Consider the following 14,871-nt stretch of genomic DNA (forward strand, 5'->3'; position numbering starts at 1 on the left):
TTTATTTATTTATTTATTTATTTATTTATTTATTTATTTATTTATTTGTGAGGCAATAAATAATAACAAAAACTCAACTCCACATTCAGCACTTTCCTTACATTATAACTAACAGCTCAGCAACGTCATGTAGCTTTGCCTTTTAAGCAACTTTTAAAATAGTTACATGAACTATTTTATGAAGCACCTGGACATATGAAAATACTTTTTTGTATTGTTTTGTTTTGTTTTTCGAGACAGGGTTTTTCTGTGTAGCCATGGCTGTCCTGGATCTTAACTCTGCAGACCAGGCAGGCCTTGAACTCACAGAGATCCACCTGCCTCTGCCTCCCAGGTGCTAGAATTAAAAGCATATATATACGACCACCACCCGCCATTTGAGGATACTTTAAAATTCCTAACATAAAACCAGAGTGAACAAAACACAGAAACCTTAGGTCATCCAAATGTGCCAAAATACAAAGATAGCAAACTTGTGTACTAAGTTTCCACCAACCTAGAATCCACCCCTTTATCACAGGGGAGAGAGGCAGAAGAGAATATTAAACCAAACCCCAGTTCCCTCATCTCCTAAATACACAGAGCTAGGTTTCAAGGCCAGCAGCACACAGCCCCCCTATATGGTGCCTAAGATTTCCTCTCCTATTCCTGACACAAGTCATCTTCCTGGAGCATCTTCCTGGAGCATCTTCCTGAAGCATCTTCTGGGCTGGGTGGGATGCATGTGCCCACATTTACCCACAGGCTCACTAGAATTTACTCTGCCCTGGTACCCACCTGGTACATCAGCTGCCCTCTTCAGCCAAACCAGGGGAAAACTTTTGATGAGCACAGTTATTCATACTCTACCTTCACTTCCTACTTCTGACAAGATCACTTACTCTATCTCCCAGTCAGTTAAAAAAGTACCAAAGGGGGCTGGAGAGATGGCTCAGAGGTTAAGAACACTCACTGTTCTTCCAAAGGTCCTGAGTTCAATTCCCAGCAACCACATGGTGGCTCATAACCATCTACAGATCTGGTATGCAGGAAGAATGCTGTATAAATAATAAATAAATCTTTATTAAAAAAAAAAAAAGTACCAAGGGAAACATCACACAATGCCACAATCCAAGGAAGAAATACATCCAGTTACAGTCACTAGCATGCATGCTCTGTACTACAAGAGAACAAGGACCTAAGACCAGGACATAAGACAATCTGCATTATGGAAGAGCTGTCACCAAGTGAGCACCTTTTCCAGGTCCAAGTTCACATGGATGGCACTCTGTTAGATACATCTGTATATAACATCACCCGTCCGTGGACATCTGGAGCACAAAGAGAAACTCCTGTGCACCTTAAAGGGCTCACTTGTAGGCATACTCCTCAACCCAGTTCAGTTTCCTTACCTTTGAGGAAGAAATTGCTTCCATTTCTTTCCTAAGTGCAAATTTTAAAATATAAAACAAGGCAGCAAAACCAATAGCCAAGCCCAGAAAAGTTAAAAATTATCTTTAAAGGGGAGATACAAGGGCATTTCTTTTTTTTTTTTTTTTTTTTTTGCATCTACTGCTAGTATCTCATACAAAAAGGAAAACTTAAACACAATCCACACCACCATCCATATACACAGACAGACAGTTCAGAAAGTAGACCAGAGCTTGCAAGCTTGGGCTGCCCAAAGAGACCTGCTGTTCTATTTATAGGACAAGCACGCTCAGAAGGAGACCCTGGTGAATTACAGCAGAAAAGGAGAGAGAAAGATAAAAACCAGTATTTCTTAGAAGCTTTTCAGAAACTACATTTTGTCTTCTGATTCGTGTTCCTGCGTACTACAGATATGCTACAGATATTTTTAAACACTCAGTCCAAAACAGTTAACTTTTAAAAGTGGTAAAGAAAACTGCCCTCTGAAACCACATGCTGGGTTTTGCAATGCAAGCCTACAAGAAGCACCAAAGAAAATGCTGCTGGTCTAGCAGACCGTCCCCACCACAGAGTCAGTGCGAGTCAGGGACAGACACAGTGAGGGTCCTGGCACAGAGGAGGATGTATTCTCTCTCCCTTCTTCAAACACAGCCACAAGCAGGCAATAACTCAAACAGCAGCTCAGCCCACTGCAAAAAGGTATACGTATAGGTGTGTGTGGGCACAGGGCACAAGAGTATGAGCAATGTTCCTCTGCAGGTAAGAGTACATGGGTCTGAGATATCCATAGTTGTTCCTTAGTGTGCAGAAATGGGAGTGGGAAAATAGATCACTGCTTGATGGCTGCCACATGGGTTACATCGTCCCACATCAGGGAGGGGAGACTTAGAAGCCCACTTTAAAAATATGAGACAGGGGTCTAGAGAAATGGCTTAGATGGCTTAAGGTACTGTTCTTGCAGAGGACTAGAGTTCAATTCCCAATACCTGTAACAGGCAGCTCACAACTGCCTGGGAGACCTGACGTCTCTGACCTCCATTGGCAGCTCAGTCATGTGTGTGCATGCACACACACAATTAAATTTTTTTAATTAAAAAAATAAATATGAGTCAGACAGGGAAAGAAAGGAAGAGGGTATCTGGAGAAAATGACCAATCAGTAAAATGACTGCAGCACAATACAAGGACCCAAGTTCACATCACAGAGCCCATGTGGAGTGGTGGTTCGTATTTACAGTTGAAACACTGTGGGTAGGTAGAGCCTGGTGGATTCCCCAGGGCTCACTGGCCAGCCAAATTAGCCTAATCTGTGAACCTCAGGTCCTACTGAGAGACACTCTATCAAAAATAGGTGGGAAGCCTGAGGCACAACATTCAAGGTTGCCCTCTGGCTTCACATCACAAACATACACTCACCCCTATACAAACACAGACATCCACAGCATAACAACTCCAACTTAGACCAGGTGGATACAGGTAAACTTCCTCTGCTCCAACACAAGGGCTTATGCTTAGAGCTACGTGCAGGTATCACCATGGTCTATCTGCGACACTAAGGAAATGCTGCACCAGGGACATATACAGTGTTTGTTATACATGAAGTGTCTCTGATGGCAGGAATGTAGACTGAGGCACACCGGGGCAGCCACCACCCTGGAATTCTCAGCTCCACAGAGCCAGGGCCCATACCTGACAAAAGAAACACTACACAGATTTTTTTTTTTCCTAAAGACTTCTAAAATACCAACCTGATAAAGTGTAAACAGTTTTATTTTCTTACCTACGACAACCCAGTTTCATCTTTGCCAATGTCCTGGTTTCTCCTCAACAGCACCAATATTAAAAGTGACCATATTCTCAAACCCCTATTCCATAGAAGTTTGCATTACAAGGAGGGGAGCTCCAATGTGAGGAAGAACTGAACTAGAAAAGAGCCAAAAGAGGTAATAATACCCTAGTCCCCAAGAGCTGCACAGGCTTGTCCTTCACCTGGACTTCAGAGCAAATACCCACCGGCACAGCCAAGCAGATTCACTAACATCTCGGTAGCACAATGGTGTTGCAAGTGCCTTTACCACAATGCTCAACCCCACTTCCTCAGTCCTGGTCAAAGACACAGAGCCGGTGTAGAGAGATGGCTTGACTACCTCTGGCATAAGGGAACACAAGATAGCTTCAAAACTCCTCTTCCTCCTTGTTTCTGACTTGAATACAGACAAAATACCTAGTACTGTAGCAGCCATACTGAGGCCCTAACATAATGAGCAGCCTGGTACATTTCTGTCTAACAAAGGCTACTGCCCATTGAATGCTGGTATCAACAAGGTCCACACTACAACACATGAAACATACTTCATCTCAAGCCACTCTTTTCACTGACCTATTTCATATCACTCACTCTAACCCCTGTGTCTAGACTCAACAGCATCAAAGCTCAAAAAAGTATCAGAGACAGTAAGATAGCTCAGCAGATGAAGGCCCTTGCTCCCAAGCCTGACAACCTCAGTACAATCTCAAGAATTAACATAACAGAAATGACTCCCACAAACCTGTCTTCTGACCCCATGTGGGCCACAGTGGCACATACCCCACCCTCACCACACATACACATATACAAATAAGCATAATAACTTTTATTTTGTAAATAAAGGAAGTACCTGCATTACTATGTACCAAGAACCACTGGTTCTGTCCCTCCTACAGAGTAATACTCACACTTAGGGCTTAAATTCTGATCAATCTCAATCAATCAATCAACCAATCTCCACCAGCCCCCCTTTCAGTCTCCTGTCTCGTTTTTTTTTTTTTTTTTTTTTGAGATATCAGTTCATATAACTCAATCTAGTCTCAAATCACTATGCAACTGAAGCTGTGGCCTTGAACTTCCAATCCTGCTGCCTCTACCTCCCAAATACTAAGATTCCAGGCATACTCAGCTTAAATTATTGTCTCTCAATTTCTCTCAAAGTGTGACCCATGGGCTGGGGACATAGTTCAGTAATACAACAATTGCTTAGCAGGGGAAAGGCCCCAGAGTTCCATCTTCAATACTATGCACAAGAATAACAAGATCAAAGTGTACTCCAGACCACCTGCATTGGCCTCCTAGGTACCAGGTTAGAACGTAGTTCACTGCTCTCTCTCCCAACTTGCCTGGAACAAGCAGCTCTGATGAGGGCCCACTTACAAGAGTTTAAGAATAAGACTTCTGCTGGGCATGGTGGCTCACGCCTTTAATCCCAGCACTTGGGAGGGATACACAGAAAAATCCTGTATTTAAAAAAAAAAAAAAATCAGACTTTTTCCAGGCTCTACCCATCTCTCCTGCTACCATATTCTCTCACCCAGGGCCTCTCAACTCCAGACACCAACAGAACTAGCAGGCTATACAACTGCTCCAGAGCAAAGAAGCTTTCTAACAACCTGAATTAAGGTCCTCAGGGCAGTAAGGAGAAAGAAAGGTATGCAGCTCCTTGTGCAATAGGAAGATATGAGGGGCACTGGGAGTGAACAGAAATGCAGTTTTAAATTCTCAAGAAGAAATAAACAGAAATATAAAACAATAGAGTTGAGAGCTGGACATGGTGGTACTCTTCTTTAATCCCAGTTCTCTGGGAGGCAGAAGCAGGCAGATATCGGTGGGTTTAGGGCTAGCCTGGTCTACGCAGACCAGAGTCCAGGACACAGCCAATACTACACAGAGAAACCCTGTCTTAAAAAATCAGGAAAAAAAAATAATAATAATACAGTTAACTGGTAACATGGAGAGAAAAGGAAAGGGTAGAAACTGGAACAAATGCCAGGTTTTTGGGTACAAAGGATTCATAGGATCCCTTCAGCATCAACACTGGAGGAAACTGGCCTTGATTTTCACTTAACTTGCTAAGCCTATATGTGTTCACAGACAATCTATTTAGTACACACAGAGGCCCTCCCAAGGCAGCCACAACAAGCATTTCTACTTGGCAGGAGAAAGGGTAAATACCACAGTACCTGTGAAACGCCAAGAAGCCAGAGAGACCTCATGTCAGCATTGCCACCCTGTGAAGCTGCTAAGGAAGAAACCGAGGCCCAAGGGAACACCTGCATCTACAGAGAAGGAACAGCTGTGAGGGAAGGATAGCAGTATGTTTTGGGTAGAGTTGCTTTCATTATTTTGGCCTTCACAGGTTCAGGAAAAAAAAAAAAAACTATCTTCCTACTACTGTTCCTGGAGGAAAATGAATAAACACAGAGACACAGCCCAGCTGTACCATAAATCAAGTGACAAACATGGACCACAAGCAGTTGGAGAGACATTCTAAGACACACAGTACTATAGATCAGCCACTGTGAAAGGATTCACTTGGAGTCTACAGAGTATGAAATCTGTCTTCTATGAAGCTGTGGAATGAAGCTGCTGAGTTTCAGCAAATATTTATTGAGCACTCAACATGCCAAATGCTACTGGGTACACCATGATAGAAAAGACGAGTGTTCTGACCTTTAAAAAAGCTACACTGGCTGGGCGGTGGTGGCACATACCTTGGGCTTGGGAGGCGGTGGGAGAGGCAGGCAGATCTCTGTGAGTTTAAGGCTGGCCTGGTCTACATAGCAAGCTCCAGAACAGCCAAGACTACACAGAGAAGCCTTGTCTTAAAAAGCCAAAAAAAGAGAGAGAGAGAGAGAGAGAGAGAGAGAGAAAGAAAGAAAGAAAGAAAGAAAGAAAGAAAGAAAGAAAGAAAGAAAGGGAAGGAAAGAAGGAGGGAGGGAGGGAAGGAAGGTGGGAGGGAGGGAGGGAGGGAGGGAAGGAGGGAGGGAGGGAGGGAGGGAGGGAGGGGGCTAGCTAGCTACACTGGGGCAAAAGGATATTTCACAAAGCATGAAGTAACACAGAACCAGCTTTGAAAGATTCAGAGAAGGTGTAGATTGAAGATAAACCAAAACACTCTGTGGGTGTGGTGAACTCAGCTCTTTCAACTTCTGTATCTGTTTGGAAATTTTCCTAAAGTAAGTTCAAGACCAGAGAAATAGGGAGCTTTGGAAAGTCAGAGGTTAAGAGGCCTGAAATATGAACACTAAGTTAGTGATCCTCCACCATTCCTCTAAAAGCACAGCACACAGACCTCTTAAGAAACTGCTTTTTACTGGGCAGTGGTGATGCATTCCTTTGATCCCAGCACTCAGGAGGCAAAGGTAGGTGGATCTCTTGTGAGTCCAGTCTGGTCTACAGAGAAACCTTGTCTCAAACCCAACCCTCCCCCCAAAAAGAAACTGCTTTTCAGGGTCCCATTGAGTGCCACTGTAGTGTTCAAACAGTGAAAACTGGGGATCCTCAGGAAATAAAACACCAAGCAACCTACCTCTCTGACACCTTTCTGCATTGGGAGCTTGCTTCTAATTTAGTTGTCATACCCAAGGTCCAGCTACTGCTCCATAACATCCTTTCAGCCTTCTTTCAAGTGTGTACACAGCATAGGAAAGTTGAATTATGCAATACAACAATTACTTAAGAACCTGTTTCCCAAACAACAATACTTGACTAAGTCCCCTTCCTGTTTTATGTCTCCATACCCTACCTGAGTTCATTCAGATACTGATGGACACTGACATAATTAAGACTGTATCTTGGAGAAAATGACAGTATTCATACTTCAAATGGTTTGACTGTCCAGCTAAAACAGATCCTATTTATACCAAGATCTTCAACTCTCTGCTTAGGTAAGTTCAGATTAATTTCTAACACAAAATTTAAAAATTTAAACAAAGGGCAACACAGCAAAGCTGTTCCATACAGTGTGCACATTATTACAATTCTGGGAATTTAAACCCTATGTTTCTACAAGTCATGCCTTTTTGCAGAATTGGTTCTTTGCCCAACAGGGAATGACAGTACAGAGGTTCCTCCATCTTGTATTCTTGCTGAGGTCATTTTAGGTTTAACTAAAATCTGATCTCTTTGATAGACAGCCCCAAGGAAAATTATCCAATTCTACTCTAGGAACACAAGGTCAAGATTCCCTAGCTAACTTAACTTAGCTTCTGTTAAACTGTTGGTTGTGCAAACCTCCCCTCCTGCTAACCACTTAGCTTAGCTTCCAGTAAACTGCTTGCTTGCACAAAACTTCCCCCTGCAGCTAAGTGAGGTATCGGGGTTTTGCCTTTAAAAACCACTTATTCTAAAAACTGAGCACTTAATCTAAAATCTAAGATCTTGAATACCCAAGTGTAGTCCCAGCCAGCTGGAATAAAGACTTTCAATCGTCTATAAACTGAATAGTCAGCTCTCCTGGGATCCTCTTAATATTTTGGAGGCCCCAGCGAGATCCCCAGTGACTGAACCTCAACACTTGGTAACCTCAGTACCCCCAGGAGCAGGAGAAAGTGCACTGCTATAAAGGGTTCCTAGGAGGCAACCTGAAACATTCCAGGGCCCCAGAAAAATACTGAATGATCACCACCATGTGATCCACAGGCAACAAGCCACCACCCAAAAAGGGGAGATAGGGGAAGGTAAGTCAACAGTCATCTGGTCTGAACACCTCCAGAGGTAAATCTGGTTAGGACACAAGAAGGGAAGGTAGAAGTGACCTTAGACTGTATGTCTGGGATCTGTGTGAGACATCACCAGGACCCCCTGGACTGATCAGGTGAGTGAATGTGTGGGGACCACCTCTGGTGGTTTTTTACTATGTATCTCTCTGTATGATTATGTCTCTCTAAGTTTTTTTGTCAGTTTTATTGGCTGGAGAAACAGATATAAATAAATAGAAGGGAGAGTGAGCCTTCCCAAGACTGGAGCCTACTGCCCATGCTGCAGCACTCCACCTACCCCCTTCCTGCTTACATCCAGTTGCCGCTGTTGCTAAGGATACAGTGGTGGCTTCAGAGCTAGCAGTGACGGTCACCAGTTGCCCATAATAACAAATGGCTTCTCTGGTGTGAGACATACCTCTAACCCCCTACCCACCACTCCACTTAAGACCTTTGGCCTCTTGTTGGGGAACTGAATCCTTTGGGCATGGCCAGATCACCCAGAGAAACTCAAAACCTCCCCCTGACAGAGGAAACTTAATTTCTCCCCTCACCTACTCTGACATGCTAGCTTTTGGCCTGTTTTGTCCCTTGATTGCCTCTCAAGGTCCTGGGATCCTGGGTCATGTTCCCACTGTGGAGATGGGAAAGGACCCAGCCTCTCATGGGGGTGGGGAGGGCTGTCTTCTAAGCAGAGTACACAGGGAGAGGAGGAAATAGCTTACTAAGCTTAGTTCTCTCGATTGCCCCCACCCTCTGGCCCCCCACCTGCTCGAAGCAACAGGGTGCACCTGGGGAAGAGGGAAGTAGTTCCTCCAGACAGGCAGGGGAGGAGGAGTTCAACTACTTCCCATCATGGTTTATGATGTCTCCTTCTCTACCAGTGACCCAAAACCCTCCTTTTCTTCAGAGAAGCCACAAGACCTTTATCAGCCTGTTTTAGGATAAAGGGGCATTGGATATTTTTTTGCCAAACATTACTGGGAAGATTAAAAGCAGCTAACAGAAACCTACCAACTTATCCAAGGTAAGTCAGGTTACTCAAGGACCCGATGAATCATCCGCTGGGTTTTCCTCTATGAGACTAATCAGGTATTTATTCCCATAAACCCAAATGCCCCTGAAAACCAGCAAGCCACTAAAATGGCCTTGTCATGCAGTCGTCCCCAGACACGGGAGAAAAAGCTCCAGAAATTAGAAAGGCTTGAAGGATGAATAGATCTCAATTTTTGAAAACTGCTCAGAAAGCCAAGTTTCAGCTAAAAACAGATGGGAAAAAAACTCTGTGTTTCCCCTTAGGGAAAGAGACAAGAGGAAATAAGAGAAACAGACCTGGAGAATGGGTTCAAAAACTTAACAAACATTATTTGATGAAGCACTGAGTACAGATCTGTTCGGAGTCAGACAAAAATATCTACAAAGCACCCTCCAATATGTAGAAGACCTAAAGCTTCAACCACTGAGGAGGAATGTAGACATATGACAGAAGGCCTTTTAGGAACCCTTCAAGCCCTGGGGTACAGAGTGTGAGCCAAGAAGGTTCAGCTGTGTGTCCCTAAGATCACATATCTAGGTTACAACCTAGAGGAAGGTTAAGTAGGGATTTCCCAGGACCATATTTCAGTCATCCTGCAAATCCCTGATTCCATATAATGTGGGGGAGAAAATATGAAACTTTCTGGGACAGTCAGATACTGCCGGCAATGGATAATGGGATTTGCTAAAATAGCCAAGACCCTCTGGCAGCACCAGAGATACACAAGCCTTTGGAATGGACTGACACTAAGCAGAGGGCCTTTGAAGCCTTGAAAATCAGCCTGGTATCTGTCCCAGCCCTGGCCCCAAACATTACTAAGCCATTTTACTTATACATGGATGAAGCAAGAGGCACTGCGTACGAGGTCCTCACACAAATCCTGGAACCCAGGAAAAAAAAACATGACATATCTGTCTAAGAGATTGACACAGGCAAAGCTAGATGGCTGAGCATACTGATAAAAAAGCTGACAAATTAGCTTTAGGTAACTAACTGTTCCTAACAGCCCCACACTCTGTTGAAGTCCTCTTGAAAACCCAAGAGATGGATGTCTAACACCCGTGTGACCTAATACCAAGCCCTACTTCTCAATCAACCCCACATTTGGTTCCACACGATATCAGCCCTCAATCCTGCCAGTCTCCTGCTGGATGATGACCCTGAAGACCCCCTAAATGACTATCTTGAAGTGAGTGACCTGATCCAGTCCATCAGGCTTGATCTGACCGATGACCTGTTGGTTACACTAGATGAGGTATTGTTACAGACAGAAGCAGTTTCATCCAAAACAGAATCAAGTATTAAATCTTTAATCAAGGAACCCTCAGCTCAATGAGCTGAGCTTTTCACTTTGACTCAAGTACACCTCTGGAGGAAAGAACAGGCTATTTGTTGGCTATTCCCTGCCAGGCACAGTCTCTGTTTGTAAGACCCATGACTGGAGGTCCACCTGGAGACCTCCAGCTGCCAGGCTCCACCCCTAAACTACTCCGGCAGTCAGGCCTAAACCCTTGAAGCTCAAGAGTGACCAGCCAGTGTTGACCCACCCACCCCAAACTCAAGACTTCCATAATGGCTGTAACAGCCATTCCCAGCCACTCAAGATGAGAGAGTAGCCAGGCCCCACCCTACAGAAAACAAAATCCTACCAATTCCTGAGCTTGCCTCAAGATCAGGCCACATAATCCCTCCAATTCCAACAGCCCGACAAAAAGTACACACGTACACACACACACACACACACCAGAAACAATATATAAACCCTGTCTTTTGCTCAGTTCTCTGTTGGTTCTTGCCTGAGCAGAGGCAGTGACCCTTCTGAGTTTTTCCCCTCCCAATAAATCTCTTGTGTGAAGTTTGACTCTGTGATATTCTTTGGCTCCTGATTGCCAGGATATCTTTCCCTTCAGAGCTGTAGCACCTGTACCAGGAAAACCTTCTCCTGCAGGGGCAGAGCCATAACACTTACATTGGGAAGCCTTTCCTCTCAGAGCTGTAACACAGCTTAAGCACTTAAACACTATCACCAGTGATAGACGATATGTTTTCACCACGGTCTATGTCCAAGAGGCTCTATACAAGGAAAGAGGATTTGTTAACTTCAACAGGAAAAGAAATCAAAAATAGAGAAGAATTCTTAGCCCTATTAGAAGCTATCTACTTAACCAAGAGGGTGGCTGCTGTTCAATGCAGAAGACACCAATAAGGGGATTCCCCCAAAAGGCCAGAGGCAAAAGAATGGTTGACTTGGCCACACAAGAAGTGGCCTCAGAACCAGTGGGGACTCTCCAAGTCTTGGTAACCTTGCCAAAGGCCAGCTTATGGAGCACCTAGAATATACCCCAGGTGAGACTGACTGAGTATGACAAGAACTGATTACACAGGATAAACAAGTATGCTGAATGCTGCTGGACAGCAGACCCATCTTTCTCATGAGTCTGGGAAGGCAACTGGTTATGGATCTCCACCAAGCCACCTACCTAGGTGCCGTGAAAACTGCTGAACTCCTTAGACTCGTATTCTGTTCCAAATTTGGAAAGCCTAATTAAAACACCACTTTAAGATGTGCAGCTTATGCTCAGATAAACCCCAAAATGGAAGATCCCACAAGGGATATGAGCTCAAAGAAAAGGGCCTGGGAAAACTGAGCACTGGACTTTACTAGGATCAGGTCTGATTTTAGCTATAAATATTTGCTGATATTTGTAGGCAGCTTCTGAGGATGGGTGAAGGCCTATCCCACCAGAACATCAATAGTTACTAAGAAACTTCTTCAGGAAATTCCAAAGTTTGGACTGCCTCTACATTCCAGGTCCAAAATGGCCAAGCTTTCATGGTCAAAGTGTCTCAAAATCTGAAAAGGGTATTTTAAATATTAATTAGAAATTACATTGTATGTGAGCTCAGGTCAGATAGAAAGGAGACTCTGACCAAATTGATACTGGAAACTGGTAATAAATAAATAAATAAATAAATAAATACATAAATAAATAAATAAATAGATAAATAGCTGGGCCAACCTCCTCCCTTTTGCCCTGCTCAGAGCCTGATGTACTCCTTATAGGGAGTGGCTTATTCCTTCTGAAATTATGTTTGGGCAACCACCTCCCAGCGCTCTCAAATTCCAAGGTATTCCCCAAAGAGAAATGTCTATTCAAGTCCTTGCAGGCTTTACAGAAATTTCTGCTCATCAGGCCATTCACTGAACTGTTAAGGGAATCCTGCCATCTCCTACTTCCTACAGCCACCACCAACTCCAGCAAGGAGAGTTGGTTTGGATAAAGAGGATCCGTCCCCACCCCTTAGAACCTGTCTGGAAGGGACTCTATCCAGTTATCCTTACTACTCCAGAGTAGTAGTACTAGTACTGTCAAAGTAGCTGGTGTCATCCCATGAGTAAAACTTAAAAAGAGAGAGAGAGAACGCTACTAAGGACAGATGGGCTGTCACTTGGACCTTGGACCCCTTTAAGATAAAATGGACCAGAGTTTACTAACTCAGGATATATAATCCCCATGAACCCCAAACTTGAACATCAGAACTCAGAAAAACCAGGGATGGAAACCCTGTCTTTCAGGTAGAGTTCTACCCTCTTATATCCCTCCCAGAGGTGGAACAATATGGGTCTAGGGAAAAAAAATCAAGGATCAGTAAATCAGTTTGTAGAGAAGACTGTCTAGAAAAAGGCCTTTGGGGACTACAATTTTATGTATGCCATGCCAATGGTAAATCGTGCTGCCAAGAACAAGGTACCTGCAGCATGTCTTCAAAGTCTCTCTCTGGCTTGCTTGTACTAACAGTTCAATTAAATGTGCCTCCTCCAAATCATTGGAAAGTCATGCATCCACTCTACATATACTGCTCTATTTTATCTCCCAAGTGTATGCCTATAATGGAGAAGCTGAGAGAGCACATACTGGCTTTGACTCAATGTTAGCAATGGTCAAACATGCCCCAATTCTTATCCTAGCCTAGTAAGGGCAGGAATACTGGTGCAACTGCCATAGGCACCTCAGCCTTGATTGTTGGGAGCCAAAGCTTTAGGGAACTCACCTCCCAGACACACTTAAACCTAGGCCATCTGAAGAATTATATTTCCAGGCTGAAGAGCTAAGTTGACTCCCTCACCGAGGTAGTCCTACAGAACTTAAGAAGGCTAAACCTTCTTTTTATGAAATAGGGAGGACTTTGCATGGCCTTAGGAGAAACTTGCTGTTTCTATGCCAACCAATCCTGGGTAATCATGGAGAAAAAAAAAATCATGGTAAAAAAAATAAATAACTGGGCCAACTCCTCCCTTTTGCCCTGCTCAGAGCCTAATGTACTCTTTATAGGGAGTGGCTTATTCCTTCTGAAATTATGTTTGGGCAACCACCTCCCAGTGCTTGCCATGGTCAGAGAAAACCTCAAGAAAAGGAAAAAAGGAGACATACATCAGATAATTTATCTCAGTCTCTTGTTTACCTAGGCCCCATGGCTGACCACCTTACTGTCAGCATTAGCTAGACAACTGATTCTTAGTCTGACCAGGCTCATGACAGGACCCTGCATCCGCAGCTGCATGGCCAACTATGAGAACAAGCTCAGTTAAGCTACTGGTCCTTAGGGCCAACTATGACCTCCCCATACACACACAAAAGAACAAGTCAACCATCTGCTTCATGCCTTGGAACTAGTGGGGAATGTGACAGGGCAAAACACTGTAGAGGTTTCTCCATCTTGCATTCTTGCTGAGGCCATTTTAGGTTTAACTAGAATCGAATGTACTTGATGAAGAGCTCTGAGGAAAATTATCCAACTCTATTCTAAGAACATAAGGTCAAGATGCCCCAGCTATCAATTTATTTTAGCTTCTTGTTCATAGCCTTGACAACCTTGGGTTCTACTTGTCCACTTGAAGCATGAAAGCATCTGGCCATACACAAGAAGGAGACCAGTAGCACTCCTAAATTCCCTTTACTCAAAAGATTTTTATAAAGCCCTCAAACCCATACATGACTAAAAGGGGAAAGAGGGAGGGGCACAGCCCTAGGTCTAATGGCATCAATGTTATTTCAAACCTTAAAGAGCAGAGAGCTGAGCCAAGCATCTAATCTCAGGGCTCGGAGGGGAAGGGCAGATATTTACCTTTGAATGTTGCACTTGTCAAGCCATTAATCCCAGAACTTGGGAGAACAAAGCAGGAGGTCGCCAATTAGAAGCCAGCCCAAGCTACACAATGAATTCTAGGCCAGCCAGTGCTATAGATCAAGACCCTGTCTCACCATCCCCCCAAAAAAACCTCTACTGGCAGCCTGATGCATGTTACTCAGGAGGTGGACGTGGGGAAATCATCAAGAGCTAAGCCACACAGTGAGACCCTGTACCAAAACAAAACAAGCAAACAAAAACTCCAAAAGTATCAACACAACAAATTCTTCCTAGAAAGCACTTTCACTGGGACACTGTACTTGAGACTGAAGCTAGAGAGCTGTGACAGCTGAATACCCCATGGACTTTACTTCACATCAAATAAGAAAAATAACTCCAAACAGCCAGAGCTACAACAATAAAGCTTCAGAAGTCCAGAGGACTATATCCATCTTGACCTTGGGTTTGGCAATAGCTTCTTAAAATATAACACCAAAAGAACAAGCCACAAAATTTAAAAAAAAAAAAAAAAAAGACTTCTCTAAAATTAAAAACTTTTGTAGCTGGAAATGATAGTAAAGGCTTAGAACCCTAGCACTTGGGAGGCTGAAGGCGAAAGAGAGAAGCTTGAGGCCAGACTGTTAGTATTTAGGCAGCCTGCTTCTGGGTTGCCTAGCAACCTATGATGTCATCATATGTCACCAGCCAGGTAGTCCCACCTGGCAGGCATGGTTCAGTTGCTCCATAAAAGGCCCAACCTGCCACATTGTCTCTCTCTTGCCT

The 14,871-nt window shown here is 43.9% G+C and overlaps 1 protein-coding gene across 2 annotated transcripts in view; it reads right to left on the reverse strand.

Moving 5' to 3' along the window:
- Nucleotides 1-14,871, reverse strand: part of Dgkd (diacylglycerol kinase delta) — a 96,245-nt gene that overhangs the window by 66,320 nt on the left and 15,054 nt on the right. The gene's annotated exons all lie outside the window — the stretch shown is intronic.

The sequence above is a fragment of the Psammomys obesus genome, unplaced genomic scaffold (genome assembly GCF_907164565.1).
Source record: "Psammomys obesus unplaced genomic scaffold, mPsaObe1.curated_primary_1811, whole genome shotgun sequence".
Taxonomy (NCBI): domain Eukaryota; kingdom Metazoa; phylum Chordata; class Mammalia; order Rodentia; family Muridae; genus Psammomys; species Psammomys obesus.